Source organism: Ambystoma mexicanum, chromosome 3q, assembly GCF_040938575.1.
Source record: "Ambystoma mexicanum isolate Mex_15411 chromosome 3q, UKY_AmexF1_1, whole genome shotgun sequence".
In the NCBI taxonomy this organism is placed as follows: domain Eukaryota; kingdom Metazoa; phylum Chordata; class Amphibia; order Caudata; family Ambystomatidae; genus Ambystoma; species Ambystoma mexicanum.
This window is the reverse complement of record NC_090926.1, coordinates 157,104,969-157,125,945: the sequence shown is the minus strand read 5'-3', so window position 1 is coordinate 157,125,945 and position 20,977 is coordinate 157,104,969. Positions and strand designations below refer to the sequence as shown.

Below are 20,977 nucleotides of genomic sequence, written 5' to 3'. Positions count from 1 at the left end.
TCCCCTCTTATAGTCTCACCTGATGGTTTGAAAAGATGAGCTCTCCATCCTGCATTGAGCGCAGGGGCGCGTTGATAACCCAATTGCTTCCCTGGCTCGAAGGAATTGATGAGTTCCAGAACAATATTGACTCCGATATTCCCGGCAAGACGCTGTAAGTATGTAGTTCGTAAGAGTTCAAAATGCCTGACTTTCACTCTTGTCCAATTCCTTGAAGGTTGCAGCTTGACCCTACTGAAGAGTTCCCTGTGGCAACCGGTAATATTCTGGTAAGGATTTGTATGATCCAACACAGTTCGATAAAATAATGTCCATATGTAATCTGTTGCTTTCTCCCTTATTCAGGCGCTGAGAGAAAGCATGAAGTCTCAGGGAATAATGCCTCTGGCGGTAAAATCAGGTACGTCTTTTGTGGTGAGGAGGGTTCCCTTTGTTAGTCCCTTTGTTTCACCTTGCTGTCCTTTTGTTTCCCCTTAGGGGCTGGGGTTCGGCTAGGATGCAGTGGAAGCTGCGCCGACCCGTGAAGAGGAATAGTACCCCCGGTGGTAAAATCAGGTAAGTCTATGGGGGGGTATTCCTCTGTGTATTCCCCTGGCTCACCTTGCTGTTCTTGTCTTCTCCTTAGGTGCCGGAGTGCAGCGGGAACATGCAGGAGGATGCGGTGGAATGTGAAGATGCTGCGAAGGCCGGTAAGTTCAGCGCGCGCTGCAGCAGGTGAGGCGATGCGCATAAAATAACTTCTTTCTTCCAGCTCGAAGGCGCGATGGATCGGGAATTCAGGTAAGGATCAAAGGTATTGCTCTTGTTCTAACCTTTTCTCCTTCTTTCTCCCTTTTTCTAGGAGCTCCAAACTCGAGGCGGGCGTGGCAGAAGACTGGATGCAGACTTGCAGGCACGGTGAGCGTTACGCTGCTGGATGCAGAATAACGCGAAGCGTGTGCTGCTCTTCGGGTGTGGTTTAAATATCCTCCAAAGTAGTCCCAGGTAAGTATTCCTCCCCAGCCCCACCCGAGTAAAAAAATGGTCCCTAGGTAAAATAGTCCCTTCCAAGCCTCTTTTGGCTTGGAGCACTTGCAGCATGGTCTGCATCAGGTAAGTTTGCAGCATGGTCTGCATCAGGTAAGTTTTAATCTATGAGCCTGGCGCCTATGGCGCCAGGACTGACTCTCCATATCAGCCTGGTGTCATAGGCGCCAGGACTGCACCCAAATAGCCCCTAGCAGGGGTTGTTGGGCTTGCTTGGGGTAACTTGATGCCTTCTTCCGGGGTTGCTGGACTTGGTCTGGGTCCCCAGGGGTAGGCATCATGACAATTAGTGGGCCGCCTAGCGTCATCAATCCAAGCAATATTTCCAGGATCACTACATTACAGGGCACTCCAGAGGTTAAAGATCAGTCACCTCAGGAGGGGCGCTTCTTATGAAACAAATGTTGCCATCTCCCAAGAAGTGAGGGAAGAGTTGGAATGGTGGCTACACCACATGGATGCATGGAAAGGGAGGGCCATATGTGGCTCTTCCCCGGACATGATCATCAAATTTGACGCCAGCAGATGGGGCTGGGGAGCCCGATGCGGGTACCTGTCGACAGGGGGCAGGTGGTCAGATCAAGAGACGACTCTCCATATCAACTACCTGGAGTTGCTAGCAGGGTCCTTTGCAGTGAAATGCTGGACTCAAGAGAGGGCACAATGTTGTGTCCTGCTAAAGATGGACAATGCCTTGGCAGCCAGGTACATAAACAGACTGGGTGGGACAAGATCCAGAATACTGGCAGCACTGGCAAAAGATTTCTGGGAGCTCTGTCTTCAGAGGGAAGTGTCAGTGATAGCAGAGTACCTGCCTGGCCATCAGAACGAGGTGGCCGATAGGAACTCCAGATACCACAGAGTTGCCAGCGATTGGAAGCTGGACGAGGAAGTGTTTCAAAATCTAATGACGCGATGGGGGCCATGCCAAGTCGACTTATTTGCATTGAGACTAAACAAACAGTTACCCCGATTCTTCAGCTGGAGACTGAGACTGGACGCAGAGGCAGAAGTGACAGATGCCTTCCTACAGCCATGGGGGTCACCAAACAAATTATGCGTTCCCTCCTTTCTCTATGATAGCGAGGACGCTAGCCCAGGTGAGGTGCCAGAGAGCATCCCTAGTACTAGTTACGCCAGACTGGAGGGGGCAAGTGTGGTTCCCCAATTTACTAGAGTTATCACACCACAACCCAGTGGCACTACCCAACAACAAATTCATTGTTCGAGACCCCAGGGACCTCAGCCATCCACTAGTCAAGTCAGGCTGACTCAACCTAATCGCATGGGCGATTTCAGGAGATCTTGGGTTAGGCCAGGACTATCGAATGAGGCTGAAAACATCATTAACGAATCCTGGGCCCCAGGAACACACAGGGCTTATAAATCTGCACGGGCTAGATAGAGTAGCTGGTGTTTGGAGAGGAATATTCATCCCATTGGAACGGATATAGTACACGTAGCTAATATTTTAGCACAGTTGGCAGCCCAGGGGAAGGCATACAGAACTATTAACACAGCCAGGTCCGCGATGTCGGCAGGACACCCTAGGTTAGAAGGCATAGCGATAGGTGAACATCCCTTGATCTGTAGATTAGTAAAGGGAGCAAAAATTACTAGACCCCCTAGTGAAAAGTACACTCAATTGTGGGGTGTAGACACATTTTTGAGATTATTTCTATCATGGCCAGATAATCAGGATCTATCCAGGAAGGCTATTTCAGAGAAACTAGTCATGCTACTATGGGCCTCATTACGAGCATGGCGGTAATGAAAAAAGAAAGGTGGAATGGTATTACCGGCATTGATTACTGGTCCGGGATATTACGAGCCGACAACCCGTTAATACCGCCACCGCCCGTACCGTGCCCCTTCTTATCAGCATGCGCGCGTACACGCGTCCCTTCGCGGCGGAAATACCAGGATGCCGCTAACAGGAGGACATCACAAGTCACGCGGGCATTCACTTACTGGCATCCCGAAGGCAGTAAATAGGGCCTGCACGATGGAGGTATTACAGGCTTCGGGTACTACCCATAAATAGCAACCTGCAGTGTAGCCAACTGCCACAGGTGCACACAATCACCACAGGTGGAGGTAATGGAGCCTGTCCCAGTAAAAAAGGAGCACACCCACACACCACACCCCTTCGTACACCAAAATGATCCCACTTGCTTTTGCAATCCTGGGGCTGGAGGACATGCCTGTACTCCTACACCAGCAACAACAACTACAACTACAACAACAACATGCAGCACAGAGGAGACGCAGGAGGAGAAGGAAGGTGAGTCAGGCCCACTAAGTCCCACCAGTGCAGCCAGTAAGTCTCACGTAGGCAGCCACCAATCCCTCGCATCAGAGCCAGTCCAATCAACCTAACCCCTGTGCAGATCCACACCCTGTATCGGTTTGGACCGGGACACCATGACCATCATAATGGACATGATACACAAGGACATCATCAGCCTGATAGAAATCTGCACTGCCATTCCCCCTCTACTGAAGGTAGTGTCTGTGCTCCACTTCCTGGCCACAGGCACCTACAAGCACACAGTGGGGCAGCTGCATGGCATATCACAACCTCTCTTTTCACGCATGCTGACCCAAGTGCTGGATGCCCTCCTGAAGCATGCAAGCATCCACATATCCCTACCACGGACTGGCCAGGAGCTTGCTGACACTAAAGTTGGCTTCCACGCACTGGCAGGCATGCCCAATTGCATCAGTACCCTCAACTGCACCCATATAGAATTGGTGGTCCCTCATGCCATAGAGGCGGTGCATCGCAATCGCAAGCAATACCACTCCATCAATGTGCAGATGGTATGTGACTCCAGCAAGATCATCACACATTGTTGTGCCCGATATCCCGGATCCACACATGATGCCATGGTGCTGCGTAACTCCTCGTTACCCCGCTACATGGAGCGATATGCTGGACGACGTGCCTGGCTGCTTGGTAAGTTGCCTGACAGGCCCATGGCAGTGCAGTGGGGGGGGTTAATTGGAGGGGTGCATACTCCACCTGGTTGAAATTGGGGGGGGGTGCATACTCCAACTGGGTGAGATTGGGGGTGCATACTCCACCTGGGTGAGATTGGGCGGTGAGTGGACAATGCACATACAGCTAAACACTGTTGCCCTGAACATCCCAACCTGAACATGACACATCAATGCCATACATAAGACTAATGCTGCACAGCAATGACAATATGCCAGACGCACAAGCAGGCCACCATGGGAATGTCAAGCGATGATGACAAAACATGATTACACCTGTAGCAATGCCGCTAGTGGGAATACATACAGAGTACCATACATCGCCAATATGGGTGGCAAGACATTGTCCCGCATCCTTAGTACATCTGCATCAGCATGCAAGTGAACACCCTGCATCATCTGGACAATGCAATCCACACCAGCAGACCATAGTACAGTACACATTGCATCAAATGAACCTGTGTGCAAACATCCAGTGACATGTGCATGTCAACACCAAATAGCTGCAGTCTTAGCAGTGATTTCAAATGGTGTCAGGTCAGATATTGACTTACACATACCTCAGTGTGCTCCCATGCAGGTGATGGTGGCTATCCCTGGAAGCCGTGGCTACTTACCCCTGTACGGAACCGCAGAACAGGCACGAAGAGGAGTACAATCGGGTTCATACCCATACCCGTGTTGTGATTGAGCAGACCTTTGGCCTGTTGAAGGCACGGTTCCGCTGCCTCAGCAGGTCTGGTGGAGCACTCCTTTACGGGCCTGAGAAGGTGGGAAAGATCACCATGGTCTGTGTCATGCTGCATAACATGTGCATCCGGAGAAACGTATCACTGCCACCTGACATTGACCTGCATGCACTGGGTGAGGATGATGAGGATGATGCTGGAGGAGAAGCAGCACCCCTGGCCGTGCTGTGCGCCAATCACTGATTGACGATTTCTTCTGAACCACAGGAATGATGATGGTTCTGTGTTAGTACTACACTGGGCACTGGGATCGTGTGGACATGGACACAGGGTGTGTGGGGAGTTGGGCACTTGGCGCCATCATGAATTGAATAAACACACACGAAATGAACAATGTCCAGTCCTGATATGATTTTGAACACAACGGGTGTATTGGAAATTTAACAATATTGTGCTTCATCTCTCCACCTCACACACGCCCTCCCACCTCTCCCCACCCCCCAAAACCCCCAACACCCCATACCCCCAACACCCCATACCCCCAATACCCCAGAGCCTCCCAAACACCCTCAACACCCCCCAAACACCACCAACACCACCTCCCCCCTCACCCATTGTCATCCCACACACGATGTACCAATCATGATTATCCCAAGGTGGCAGTTAGCACATGCAAGGTAGACCTGCTAGTTCCGGCCTCTCTTCGGGTCTAGGGGCAGCATGTCCGTGTGGCGTGCGCTGTGCCTTGTCATGCGCACAGGGCTTGTGGGAGTCGAGCTGGCTGGTGTGGTTGATGGGGTGGAGGTGGATGGATGTGCGACCGCCGGCGCAGGTTGTTGCTGCTGCATAAGGTCTACAATCCTGCCAATGAACTGTGTAACTGCAGCTAAACTGTCTTGGATGACAATGATGTTGGAGTTCATGGCCATTATGGAAGCTGCATTTGCCTCCCGTATCTCACGGCGGGTCAGTTCCCCCTCTGCCATATACTGCCGGACCAGTTCAATCATACTGTCCTGGCGGGCCTCAACCCTCGTCAGGCGGGCCTCCATGCTAGTGGGGGCTGTGGAGGTGGACGGTGCACTGCCCTCTGATGTGGTCGACAGATGTCGACTCTCCAGTACAACGGCATGTTCCTGCATGGTGTGCCCTGTGTGAAGTGCTGGGGGGTGGGCTGGGGGCTCGGGGTATGAGGACACACCATATGGATGTTGTTTTCCATGTCTAGGAATTCCTCTGCGTGGACCTCCACATCGCTGAGGGGGGCAGTGGCTGCTACCACCCCTATGGAACTGGTGGCAGCAGATTGCATTCCATCACCCTCTGCCTCTGACTCCGTGGTGGCAGTGTCGTCGGCTGGTGTTGTCTCCTTCTCTGTTGGCCTGGCTGTACTGCTGGCCTGTGTTGCACTCTGGGCATTGGTGTTGCCCTGGAGGTAGAAGGTCCAGTGCCTTCTTGTCTGGCCCTGGATCCCTTTGAGGATGTCGTGGCCTTTGGGGCAGGGTCCTGGCCTTCACTTTCTGCATCTGTGCCTGTGGGGGAACAAAAGATGCAGGGCATCAGTGATGGTGTTACGTGCAAGATGCATGATTTGGTGCTGTTCAGTAGTTCATGTTTCATGCATTGCATTCTTGTAGGTGTGACGCACAGGGTACTTGCAATGGGGGGGGCCATATTGGCATATGCTGTGGACTCTCCATTCTGGACTGATGTGTACTAGGTGGCATACCGTTGTATTGCGGTTTGCATGATGTGTGACATGTGAATGATCCCTGTGTGTTGGGTGTCTGTTGGTAATGGGATTGGCACGAAGCATGCATTTAATTGTGCCAGGGTTTGGGCCACCATCTGGGCATGGATCTGTATATATTTGTATGATGGCCCATGCATTGGCTTGGTTCACTTTCACATCTGTTGTGCTACGTCATGCTTTGGTTCTATGGGGTTTGTGGGGACACACCTCCATCGGCCGATGTCAGCACACCCGTCTCCATTTCTCCGAAGCCCTCGATCGATTCCATGTTGATTGTGGTGCTATATGTCTCCTCCCATCGCATCAATTTGGTGGGTGAGTGGTCCCCGCCGACTGTAGCCATCACCTCCCTTTGGAGGTGGGCTGATAGTATGCTGCACACCCGGAGACGTAGCTCGTCCCACCTTTTTTTGCAGTTCTTCACCGTGCGGGTGTTGGTACCAACCGCAGTCACCTTCCGTGCCACCTCTTCCCATATTTCTTTTTTGCGCAGTTGGGCTGCGCGTTTGAGGTCATTGGCAAAGACCTAATCGGCATGGCCTGCCAGTGTGTCCGCCAGCATATTCAGCTCCTCGTCCGAAAAGCGCTTCTTGCGTATGCGGGGGGTGGACTTGCGAGTTGCCTTGGACATGGTGGCTTGATTGGGTCTGCTCTCCACTCTGTACCTGTGCTGTGTTAAGAGGATTGCAATGGATTGTGTTTTTTAAGATGGCCGCCGGCGCATTTCCCTTTCCGGCGCAATGATGTTACTTCCGGGTCCGGTATTACGAACCCGACATTTACATGATGGTATTGCCAGGTCCGTTATTAAGGGGTTGCTCCTGGGCGGAGGCGGTATCGGCGGGTTCCGTGATGGCACTATCGGGGGGTTGGAGGGTCTTTAGCGCCATGGCGGTGCAGCCATTACCAGCATGTGGGTTTGCGCATGTTCGCGCACTCATAGTCAGCCGCTATTAGCGGCATCAAGGATGCATGGACGTGCTAATACCACCATGCCGGTAATGACTGCGATTTTAGCGTGATTCTCATATTGAGGCCCTGTGTCATTTAGCTTGTAAGAGATCATCAGACGTTAGAGCACTAGAAATCAACATGAATAGTGTTTCACCTAACGGAGTGACCTTTTTCATAACGAGAAGGACCAAGACAGATTTGAGATCCATATCTTACGAATCTTTTCTGGGACAACCAAAATTATGCCCGGTCAGATGCTTAACAGCATATGAGGGTATGACAAGGCAGGTAAGACCCCGAGGAGTATCTCAATTACTGATAGCAATTTGTCTCGGGCTACCATAGCCAGATGGCTTAGATGGGTAATGGAACAGGTAGGCATTGACGTAGTAAAATATGGCGCTCACTCAGCTAGAGGAGTGATGGCTACCAAGGCTTTCAACATAGGTGCCAGAGTAGAGGACATTATGAGGTTGGCAGAATGGTTGAATCAATATACTTTTAAGACTTTCTATTTTAAACCAACGGAAGGTGTGGCATTGTTAGTGGTGAGTAAGCTTTGAACAAGCATAATCCGAGCCTCCGGTCTTGACATAGAATTGAGATTTTCAACACATTTGTTCCAGAAAGTCATAATTCTATTAAAGGCACAGAGGCGAAAGATTATACCACCCTATCATTCGTAATAATGTAATGTAATGTAATATAAGAGTACTGTAATGTTTTACATGTTTTTCTATAACTACTTAAATGGTGCATGATGAATACAATAAGATGGTACAGTTTTGTTAAATGCACAAAAGATAATATAGATAAATTGTGGTTGGATTTACGATTGTCCCACCCTCTTTCAGTTTATAGTCACCATTTTACTTTATGTTTGTATAGGTACGGTGGCGGACAACAAACAATACGGAAATTTAACTCTTATCGGCATGGAACGGACGGAATTACAAAGTTCACTGGACGCACCCTCGGCTGGACAAAGAAAGAGGAGGAATAGTAGAAGGACAGTGTGATTTATGGACAAGGAACAGTATGATTGGTGAAGAGTATCACATGGTCAGTCTGAGGACCAATAAGAACAGAACTACAAAAATTGTAGTTTTTATTGAGTTTTGTGTTTCATGTTTTATTGGTTATACTTTGCTGCTGAACAGTAAACATGGAAGAGAAGCATAATCCTTTGCCTCTGTGTCTTTAATAGAATTATGACTTTCTGGAACGTATGTGTTGAAAATCTGAATTATGTTTCTCTTATCTTTACTCAACTCAAGCAGCATTATAATAACAATATCAGTAGAACAATAAAGTGAAAACTACATTGTCCATGTAAAAACAGAGGACCTCATTACGACCCTGGCGGCTGCGGTATGAACGGTGCCGGTAAGCTACCGGCACGTTCATACCGGGCCACAACATTACGAGTTTGCTTGCGGGTTGCGGAATGCACGTCTGGTCTGGCCAGACGTGCATACCGGCACCCGCGAGCAGACCAGGATGCTAACAATGAACCCATCATTAACGGGTCCGTTCTTTGCATCCTCCCCATTCCCATTGAGCCCTATGGTGGCTTACCAGGTCTGGGTCCCGAAAATGGGAATTACCAGGCCCGCAAAAGTTGGAATGGCCCGGTAATTCCCTATTTCCAGGACCCAGACACAAGTTTGGAGGTAGCCATGCCGGTAATGACGGCATGGCTACCTCCAAACTCGTATTGAGGCCTAGAGTCTTTAGTAGTTCTCTTGTTATTGGTCTTCAAAATAAACATGTGATCTTATTCCTCAAATAGTCTCTCAACACCGCCATAAATCTGTTCACCACATAATAACCTCTTTCTTTGCTGCTCGGGCTGCCAGTTAAGTACTAATTTGTTTATTTAAGAAAAGTAATGTGACTGATGAAATATTTTTTACATAAAGCAGCGCGAGCGTGGGGAAATACAGCACAAGTGCAGCGTATCAAGATTCAGGCAGAGCATATCTGCAGCGTAGGGAAATCTTTATACATTTCGCCGGTCAGAAACTCTGTGACAGCAGCCCAGACCGGCATTAGGGGGCAGAATAGACATGGCGCCGGAGAGGAGGCACGTCGGGACGACCTTCAACTCTCTCTTCCTAAATATCTTCCTTCTCAAGCTCTTCGCTCATCCGCCTCCAACTCCCTCAGGGTCAGTCGCTTCTCCAAGCAACAATTTGGTGGTAGATTTCTTTCTTCGGCTGGGGCCTCCCCCTGCAACAGCCTCCCTGCCTCCCTGAAACTTGTGGGGAACCACCTCCGGTTCAGAAGCACCTCAAAAGCACCTCAAAACCTTCTTCCTTGCTTCTGCTGACTGGTTACCTGGCCACCCTCTGATCTTGGGCCCATGTCCCCTGCCCCGCCAGTTGCACACCTGCACTGCCTCCATGGCAACCCGATGTCTGCACTTACGCTTGCACTTGCCACCAGCTGGCCTCCTTCTCCTATTGTTTTATTTATTCTGTTGCCCCCTGTACTGCACTGTCCCTATACCCCCTCCCACTCTGCACTTTTCCTCTTCCCCCTTCCCCTGCACTTGCGCGATCTGAAGGGCACCTGGCCTAGTAGGATTGCTGTCTCTGTTTTCCCTCTGTTTCCCCTCCCTTGCCGCGTCGCACCTTCAAACACTTGTGTATAGGCGCTCTATAAATGCCATATCATATTATATCATAAAGAGTTACAGATACAAAGCGTTTTTAGGAAGCTTACCTCCAGCAAGCTATCACTGCTTCACATTCACGCAAACTGCTTCTGCTGTCAGCGAGAGCCTCACAGCCGCAGAGATGGTTTCACCCTACACCCTGACTCATGCTGCCAAGACCGCCACACCTTAGCCACAACTTCTCCACAAGGTGCGCGCTAACATGCTCCTCCAGGGATTTTGACTGTCAGGCCAATCCTCAGTGTAGAGCACCGAGTAGTCAGACATAGCAGTAGAGATCCACACAAGTGAGTTCCTCCTGCCAAGACTGCCACACATTAGCCACAACTTCTCCACAACAAACTGGCCCTTGTGAATGTGTATTGCTGTGTCCCTCAGGGCTGTTTGTGAATATTTATGCACATCTATGATGACGCCCAACATCTAATGTAGATTAGATTTGATCACTTCGCCAGAAAACCATGCATCTGATGTCAATTTCAGGGACATTCAGGTGTGGCTGTACCTATTGAGCGTGGTGTGAAAAACTGCAACAATGCAAGAAAGACTTCAGTCACAAAATTAATTGCAGCAATAATTATACTAATTTCAGCCAGATTTGGGAGTAACTGAACCAGTTTATGAAGACACTTCTGAGTAATTGTATCTATTTTAGACATAATAAGAATAATTGTGACCATTTCTTTTTTTTGTTTTAATTGTATTACAATTTTTACAAAAAAAAGAAAAGAAGATTCCAAACTTGGTTCCAGTTTCTTTTAGCACCTGTCCAAGATTAGGTAGAGGTGAATCAAAGTCAGCGCAGCCTTGGTAATTAATTGTGACTAATTGTACCTACCTAAATGAAAACCTTATATATTTCAGGAAGAATCTCGACTAACTGTATCCGTGTTATGGAGAATTGAGAATAACAGCATATTTTTCAGAAAGAACTGCATTGTGTTATTAACTTCATAGAAATCACCTTTAATGTAGTGAAATATGTTTGCTACTTCCTGGTCCACCTATTATTTTAGCAGAACTATAGAATGTGTATGTACCAACTATAAAATCCCAACAAGGAAGCTGTATCAGACATGTGTGGGTCTGTAGTGCACCCAGTGACCAAGCATACTAATGTTATTGTTCTCCTATTTCATATTTAAGAGGATTGTAATTGTGATAGGGTCAATAGGAGGGCATGGGGACGCTTCTCAGGCAGAGTTTGGAGGTCAACCAAAGGGTTCCCGTTGCCAGTTCTACTCCAAAGGGGTAAGAGGGCAGTTGGCAGGGTCCCAGTTCCTGTACTCTCTCTAAGTGCCTATGGGCCTCATTACAAGTTGCCCGGTAAAACCGTGTTCATTACCGGCATGCCGGAATGAGCAGGTCCATGCTCGTATGAACCCGCTAATAGCGGGTGATTACGAGTGCGTGAGCACGCGCGTCCCCCCATGCCGGTAGTGGCAATACCGCCATGCCGATAAAGGGCCTCCAACTCCCCTATACCGGCATCGCGGGACCCGCCCATAGCGGTACCGCCTCATACCAACCCCTAAATACCGGCATGGTAATACCGGCCTGGTAATACTGTGTTTGTCAAAAAACGGACCCGGAAATTATGTCATCGCGCAGGAACGGGAAATGGGCCAGCGGCCATCTTTAAAAACACAATCCATTGCCATCCTCCATAACCACCAGCCGATACTCGGAGAGCACAGTGGAAATACATAGAGGATGTCAAAGGCTACCAGGAAGACCACCCCCCGGCTGCGTAAACCGCGTTACTCAGACGCAGAGCTCACCATTTTAGCAGACACTCTAGCTGCACATGTAGATACAATACAATCCCACGACAAGAAGCGGGAGGTACAGCAACAAAAGAGGCAAATCTGACAGGAGGTAGCCCGCAGGGTATCAGCCGTAGGTCCCACCCCGCGCAGTGTGAGGGACTGCAGGAAGCGGTGGGATGACCTCCGGTTGAGGGTACGCAATATCATGGCCACCAATCGGAGGGAGGCCATGGCCACAGGTGGGGATGCCCACCCCCTGTCAAATTGATGCCCTGGGAGGAGACGGCCAGCAGATTCATCAGTCCTGAGTCCATCGAGGGATTATGCGAGATGGAGACGGGTGCGGCATTAACTGCGGAAGGAGGTGAGTGACTCTGCAGATCCCTGTAGGGGAGACCATGAAGTAGCACAAGTGAAGTGGTAGAGAGTCTAGGCAAGGCAATGCATGTCCCAACACCCGCATGACCATACCTAAATACAGATGGCGGGCCAAACGCTGCCACACTGAAATGCATGTTGAGTGCCCATACCTTAACCAACACACAGCCAACACACCTGGAGCTTGCCCATGTGATACTTAACACAAACCCAAAATCAACGGCATGCCATCTGCCATGCAGTGAATGCTTACATGCCCTCTCCGAATACCCTGCGTGACACACCTGTAAGACATGAAAACATGATCAAATGAATAATGAACAGCACCGCCGCTGCCATGTCACACCATCACTGATGCCCTGCATCTCTTCCACTACCACCAGGCACTGATGAGGAAGAAGCAACCCAGGAAACAACTGCGAGGGCATCCACCTCACACCGTAAGAAGAGGGCAATCACCACCACCACCTCCGCTGGAGACAAGCAGGCCACACCCACACCTGTCCAAGGGGAGTCCCTGAAAGCACCCGCTTCCACTGGGGAAGAACTTGATGCCAGTGTGGAGCCTGAGGGAGACACCGAGGTGACATGCCCGGCCACCCCGAGCCCCGTGCCCACCCCCTTGCCCCAACACCTGCAGTCACCCACCTGCAGTGAAGTTGATCCCTGCCTCCGTGACTGTGACCTACCCACCTCTGAGGAGTCCAGTCCCGAAAATGCCATCCACGTGACTGCACAACCCACCACTCCAGCCCCCTCCAGAACCCTGGAGACACGATTGTCGATGGTGGAGGCCCAACAGGAGGCCATGTTAGACCTACTCCGCCAGTACATAGCGGACGGGGAGGAAACCAGGTGGGGTATTGCCACAGCAATTGCAGGGACCACAGCGGCCATTGAAGCAAACACAGCCGCTGTCAATGCATCGGCTCGGCTAATGAGGGACTGCCTGGGGGCGGTGACACAGGTGCTGACCTCAATGCTGCTTCATATGCAGCGGCCACGGCTTGGAGGAGGTGTGGAACCTGCCAACGAATCACCTACTACCTCCTCATCTGTCCCCACCAGCCCAGTGCACCACACACGCAGGAGTGCAAGGCACACTGAAATGCCGCCTCTGGACAGGAAGAAGTCCCGGAAGTAGTGTGGGGGGACAATGGTAGTGGGACACAAGGTTGGGGGTGAAGGAATGCATCTTGTGGAGTCTGTTGGGGGTGTTGGTGTTTGTTGGAGGGGGTCAGGGAGTTTGTTGGAGGGGGTCAGGGAGTTTGTTGGGGGAGTCTGGGAGGGGGGAGTGGGCACATCTTTGCTGTTGTAAATAATACGCACGTTGTGATAAGAAAAATCCATGGCTGGACATTGTTATTTTTGTGTGCATCCATTTAATGTGGTACGGTGTTCAGTGCCCAACTCCCAACATTCCCTGTGTGCATGTCCACATTGGCCCAGTGTCTGACTGACACAAGTCTTTCATAGTCCCTGTGTTTCAGAAGTATTTGTGAATTAGTGCTTGGCGTACAGCATGGCCATCCCGTGCATCACGTACTGGCAGGGGGGCTACTTCACCTCTGTCTCCATCCTCATCATCCTCACCCGGCCCATGCATCTCAATGTCAGGTGGCAGTGGTGCATTTCTCCGGACGCACATGTTGTGCAGCATGACACAGGCCATGGTGTTCTTTGCCACCTTCTCAGGCCTATATAGGAGTGCCCCACCAGACCTGCTGAGGCAGCGGAACCGCCCCTTCAACAGGCCAAAGGTCTGCTCAATCACAACACAGGTACGGGTGTGCAGACGATTGTACTCCTCCTCATGGCTGTTCTGCGGGTTACACACAGGGGTGAGTAGCCACGGCCTGAAGGGATATCCTCCATCACCTGCAAGCAGATTCAAATAGGTGTGTGTCACTCTGAACTGCCACATTCAGGGAGCACAGTCATGGCGGCAGCTATTTGGTGTGGCCATGCACATGTCCCTGTAAGCATGAAAAAATGTTATCCAGGTGCAATCTATACTGTCATGAGGTGTGGTAGTCTGGTTGGCGTTCAATAGATGATGCAGGGTGTAATCATGCATGCTGAGGCAGATATGCTGTGGTAGTGCAACAATGTTTTGACTCCAATTCATGCTGTTCATTATTTACTATGCATGGTCACACTGCCCACATTGCCACACTTGCCATCCTGTTCATTCATGCATTGCTTGCCATCACCATGGTGGCCTGGGTTGTGCCTCTTACTTGTTCTCATCGATATGCATTATTTTTGATATGTGGCCCAGTGAAGTGTCATGTACCGTTTGACTGGTTCAGGTCAGGAGTCTTTGGCTCTGCATGCATTCTCCAATCACCGACTATTCCCACACAGGTGCAGTATCCCCCGCCCCTTATGCATTCCCACACATCAGTACCCGAAAGCACTGCCATGGGACGGTTGTGCAACTCACCAAGCAGCCAGGCACGTGGTCCGGCATGTCGCTCCATGTGATGGGGTAGCGTGGAATTACCCAGTAACATGGCATCATGTGTTGATACAGGAAATCGGGCGCAGCAATGGGTGATGATCTTCCTGGAGACACATACCATTTGCACATTGATGGAGTGGAATTGCTTGAGATTGGGGTACACCGCCTCTATTGCATGGGGGACTACCAATTCCACATGGGTGCAGTCGATGGCACCGACACAATTGGGCATGCCTGCCAGTGCATGGAAGCCTACTTTGGTTTCGGCTATCTCTGGGGCAGTCCGTGGTAGGGATATGTGGGTGCTTGCGTGCTTCAGGAGGGCATCGAGCACTTGGTTCAGCATGCGTGAAAATAGTGGTTGTGAAATGCCATGCAGCTGGCCCACTGTGTGTTGGTAGGTGCCTGTGGCCAGGAAGTGTAGCACAGACACCACCTTTAGTAGTGGGGGGATGGCAGTGCGTATTCCTACGTGGCTGGCAATGTTGTTCTGTATCATGTCCACTATGGTGGTGATGGTGTCACGGTCCCACTGGTACAGGGTGTGGATCTGCTCAGGGGTTAGGTTGAATGGGCTGGGTCTGGTGCGAGGGATTGGTGGCTGCCTACGAGGCACTGGTGGCTGCGCTGGTGGTGATTGCTGGCCCTGTCTCACCCTCCTTCTCCTCCTGTGTCTCCTCTGTGCTGCCTGTTGTTGTTTCTGTAGTTGTTGTTGTTGCTGCTGTAGTTGTTGTTGCTGTTGTTGCTGTAGTTGTAGCAGTATAGGCATGTCCTCCAGTGCCATGATTGCAACTGCTAGTGTTAGCATTTTGGTGTAGGAAGGGGTGTGGTGTGTAGGTGTGCTCCTTTTGTACTGGGCCACTCTACATTGCCTACATCTGTGGGGGAGTTGTGGTGTGTGGGTGTGCTCAGTTTATACTGGCACAGCCTCCATTGACTCCACCTGTGGGGATTGTGTGCACCTGTGGTAGCTGCCTTGCATCCTGCTTGCTGTTTGCGGGTGGTCTGAGATGCCTGTATGGCCGGCATCGTGCAGGCCGTGATTACCGGCTTTGCGATGCCGGTATTTGCATGTATGCGTGGGTTGGAATTACCCCCTATTACCGGCATGCCGGTATTTGCTCCCTGAAGGTGCGCGTGTACGCGCCTATGCCGCTATTAGCGACACCGTTGTTTTGTGTGCCGCTAATACCGGGTTTGCGGGTCGGAATGCAACGGGACGGTAAACGATGCCGGCATTACCACACCAGCATCGTTTTTGCCTTACCGGCATACCTCGTAATGAGGCCCTATGTGTGTTAGGAGGCATCTTTGAAAGATGCTGGCCAGTCTTTTTCTTGTTATTTCATAGAACAGCATGTATCAGCCGACCTCACGGATCACCTGCGATAAGTCAGCCCACCAGAGGCTTCAGCGAGAAGCCTCCCAGCAGCATATCCCTACCGGCACCGGCCAGAGAGTAGCTGTGCGACACAACAGCAACACTAATAAGCCACGGATCACTTTGGCCGCTTGCAGACCAGGACTCAAAGATTTGCAGCATGGCCACAGAGCGCTCCCTGACATAAACGTTTGTATTCTACCATGCAAACTGCTTACCTGTGATCTCCATGACATGAACCTGAATGCTGTTCATGCGGGAAGCCATTGCCAAACGCTGGCAGGCATGGGTGGGGCCCCTTTTTATATATTTAAGAATCTGTAACAACTGGCCAGCGATCCAGCAGGGTAGTATCAATTGGAGAAATGCGGGGAGCATAAAGCCAGGGGCAGGAAAAAGTAAGGTATCAGTTGTTCAGAGGAGGTCAGTGGAAGAAGTGGCAGATCAAGAGACCAGAGATGTAGGACGGTGGAAAGGAGTGTGAAGGCAATTTTTAGAAAAGGCAAAGTTTTGATTGGTGAGAGAAAGTGTTATTGTGTTGTGATTGTGCATGGAAGGTGTGAGTGAAAAGGGCAGTGAGAGAGTAAGGAGTGAGTGAGGGGTGACTGAGGAAGTGAAAGGAGGAGATGGTGGGGTTGAGCAGTGGTAATGTGGTGAGGAGAGAGCAGTGGGATTCTGGAGAGGAGAGTGTAGTGGGAGTTTGGAAAGGCGAGAGTAGTGGAGGTGTGGAGAAGCAGGAATAGCAGTGGTGGTGTGGAGAAGGGAGAGTAGTAGTGGTGTGGGGGAGGAGAGACTAAAGAGAAATGTAGTTGTGCGAAGAGGGAGAGTTGTAGGAGAAAAAGTAGGAGGTAAGAGGGTGCAGGTAGGTGAGGTAGGTGAGTGCGAGAAATATTGGAGGGACAGTATAGGAAGTAGCGGGGAGAAAGATAAGAAGGTAGTGTGAGAAACCTGAAGGTGTCTCACCCGCTAGTCCCAAGGGAACTGTCATCCAGGTGGCCAGGACACGGCCATCGCGATTGGATACAGTTCCTGCGGGTGGACCAGTGCGGGAGGATCACCTGGAAGGGGGGGGTCATCAGGGACTCTTGTTTTGTTATTTTGGATACATATGGCCCTTGGATGCAAAAGACTTTGTAGAAAAGAGACTTAATCACTGAAGGTCTTGATGTCGCTGAAAGGAACTGTAGCCTTGTGCTGGAGAAGCCCAGCAGTGGGCTGTGCTGAAGAGTTCCGCCTTGTCCCGTGCTAAAAATGTGGGGCAGGGAGACCACGGCCATAACATCCTGACTTATCATTTGTGAACACTTCTTTTTTTTTCTTGTGAACATTATCCCACAATCTTTTGTAATTTTGCCGTAAGGATGCCAATAGTTTTATTTTAGTATAGGCCCTTTTATTTGACAAGATGCCACTAGGACTACCTTATTATTTTTTGATGGTCGTAGCTTGCTCCCATCTTAGATTTAGGTTTAGATTAGGCATTTTCTCACACATTTATGCAGTTTAATAAGTACCCTTGAACTGTGATCACTTGTGTCTGTCTTTACTGTTGCCACCATGAGTTTCTTACAGCAGATAGACAGAGGTAGGAGAGTAGGAATAGGGTGAGGGAAGGACAGAAGTAGAAAGTGAGAGGAATAACACAGCATAAGAGAGAAAAGACAGAGTGGGCCTTGAATGTCTGGAAGGCCCCTCCCGACCTCTAGAACAACACACCAAGGGAGTAGGCCACACCTAGAAAGTCCTTGAGGGAGATAAGCAGATAGAACGTTTGCCTTTAGGACATCACAGCTAGATTGATAGAACTTAGACATTGAGGGGTCAATAATCCATTGATTCTAACCTGGGGTGTAGCGACAGGGTCGGATTACCCAGTTGGGCATTCAGCTCAGGGCCGAAAGGTCTCCCACCAAGATGGGCCGGTTTTGTAGTTAATTTGCAGGCTGTTTTTGTTTTTCAACTATGCATAAGGAATATTGCACTAAAGTCACTTTACTGCAATATGCGTAGCTTGCAAATAATGACATTGATTCTGCTTGCACTTTACAATATTAATTACACCTTGCTCATTGATATGCATGGAACAAGCTGTGGGTTGCCTGGTGTGGAGCGTAGGGAGGGGGCGTGGCATGCACTGCGCTGCGTGGCAGTGAAGACTGACACAGCGGTGTTGGTCTGACAGGTCCTGATCCACTCTGACTAAAAGAGCGCAGAGCCGGGCCTCTTTATTTCCTTCGCACGTTGTGACGTGCAACGTCACAGCGTGCATCATGTGACATAACATTCCTCCCAATTTTTATAACGACAAACCTTTTACTCAGTAACATGTCAAAACAGAACACATGTATTGGAAACGTAAATGAATTGTACTGAACTCACAGCTACCCCAGGATTGGGGTAGTTCGCCCGGGGCTTTGGCTTCCTCTCGTGTCCGAGTTCAGGTACCCAGGTCGTAGTCCTATACGCATAATAGGGTCCCTCTCAGTTCACGGGTAGGGTACAGCCTTTCGGGCTCAGCGCTTGGGAGATCTCCCACATGATGGCCATTCCCTCTGTGGGATTGGTCCATTGCTCCTTCATGGTGTGGGTCTCTCGGGTTGTCGTCTTCGGTGTTGCTCACATCTGAGAGGTGGGTTGCGCTGTCCTATCTCAGTTCATGCCAGTCAATCTGTAGCTGGGGCGGACCCGAGAGCCTTCGGAAGAAACTGGAATGTCTTGTTACAAGCCCACGGTTATCTGCAGCCATTACCGGCAACCCTTGTATTCGAATCACCTTGAGGGGCGATGGCTCATGGGTGAGGGAGGTCTTTCCTGTTGGGTGGCGAGTCCTCACCAACAATGTGTCCTTGTCCGCCAGGTCATGCTCTCTTAGGCCTCAGTGTGTATTCTCCTTGTGGATGGCAGTCTCCTTCCAGGCACATACGTTTTCAATGTCCATAGTCCCTGCAGTTCTCCCATCCAGTTTGGGGATGAACGTGCGTGGGCACCTCTGGAATAGGGCCTCCTCAGGGGCCACTCCTGTGAAGCATTGTGGGATGGTTCTATATTCGAGAAGAACCTGGAATAGTGCTCTTCTGTTGCAGCTCTCGTGACCATGCGCTATTTGAAATGTTTTTTGAGGGGGTGCATGAAACGCTCTGCTTCTGTTTGTGCGTCGCCACACGGGTGTGATCTTACTGTGCACAATTCCTCTTGGAGGCTGGCGCTTTGGAATGGTGACCCATTGTCTGAGCACACAGTATTAGGGAACCCATGGGTTGAAAATATTTTCTCCTTCACGGGTATTACATCTTGGAAGGATAGAGATGGCACACAGTCTACTTCAGGGTAGCAAGACCATTGGTCGATCATAACCAGGAAGTTGGAATCTCTCTGTGTGGAGCAAAGGTCCTTGTGGATGCTTCTCCATGGTTCTTCGCTCCTGGGCATACACTGGATGGAAGGTTCTTTTCCTATCAGGGTAGCAGCTTGGCACCATCTACAGGCACGGATGAACTCATCCACTTTAGACTCTAGCGCAGGAAACCAGACTTTCGAGTCTGAGGTGACTCTTTGTTTTTGCAGCTCCCTGGTGGCCATGGTGTGCTAGGGAAATTACTCTTTCAGTCAACCCGGTGGGGATCGCATTGTGGGACCGTCTCTGGAGAGGGCCATCGTCCGCAAATGTTAGCTCACTCCATACCTTCCACAATTGCTCCAGGGTTACCTTTGCTTCTTGGGTTCTGGTCCCTAGGTTTCCGAGTCCTGTTTTCCACTGGCCTTATTCCATTGCTTCTCATAGGATTCAGAAGCATGCGTCATGTTTCGTTGCAGCTTTTAGCTTTGCAACGTCCATGGACTTGGGAACCATGTTTTCTGTGACTAGTCTTACATACTCCTCCACCTCGATGACCTCCTCGGGAGGGGGTGGGAGGCTTTGTTTGTCATTTGCAGGTGCTGGAACAAGTAATCTGTGGCGTTCTGTCCGGGCCTCTATATGAGGTTGGCATCATATTCTTGGAGCGCCAGTAACCACTTTTCAATGTGTGGTAGTGGGTTAGCTGATCTGCCTGTCATGATGGCCAACAGGGGTTTATGGTCTGTGACTGCTTTGACAGGTTTTCTGTAAATGGCGACATCCCCACTACACGACCAGTGCTTCATGCTCAATCCGAGAATACCTCTGCTCCATCGGAGAGAGAGCTTTGTTAGTGTGAGGCTGGCACCAAGGCTGAATGGGCTCACGTCGACAATGATCTCAGTGTCCTTCTGTGGGTCAAAGAAGGCTAGGAAGTATTTGTCTGACTGTGCCTTCTTAATGCCATGAAACAAGTTCTGTTCCAGGGCTGTCCACCTCCACACCTCCACGTTGTGGATTGCTTTGTGAGGATACGCAGGGGCTCCGAGAGTGTGGGTAGGTTTTTGATGAAACAGCCACAGTAGGTGGCCATCCCTAAGAAGCTCTTGATTTCTGAGATGGACTCTGGGGCTTTGGCCTCTGGATATCTCTGACTTTAGCCGGATTGGCAGACAGCCCTCCTTCCTGAAAGATGAAACCGAACAACTTGATTTTTCTTTTGGGGAACTAGCATTTCTCACGATTGAGGGTCATCCCCAGTGCTTGAATTCTCAACACTTTCTCTAGACACTCCAGGTGTTCTCCTTCTGATTTCGCATGTATCAGGATGTCATTGCTCACATTCAAAATTCCAGGCAATCCTGCCAGTGCCCATCTTATAGCGTTTTGAAACACCTTGGCCGCTGACGAGATGCGCAAGTTCAGTCCTTTGTATCTCTAGAAGCCAACATGTGTCATGAAGGGGGCGGGGCCATCAGCCAGAGCATGAGCACGTAGCTCTCTGTAGCTCCCGGGCTGCCCGTCATGATCCTGATTGAAATCCTGC

The 20,977-nt window shown here is 50.3% G+C and overlaps 1 protein-coding gene across 1 annotated transcript in view; it reads right to left on the bottom strand.

Annotated features, from left to right (window-relative positions):
* LETMD1 (LETM1 domain containing 1) overlaps positions 1-20,977 on the bottom strand; it is an 826,442-nt gene that overhangs the window by 530,952 nt on the left and 274,513 nt on the right. The window lies entirely within an intron of this gene.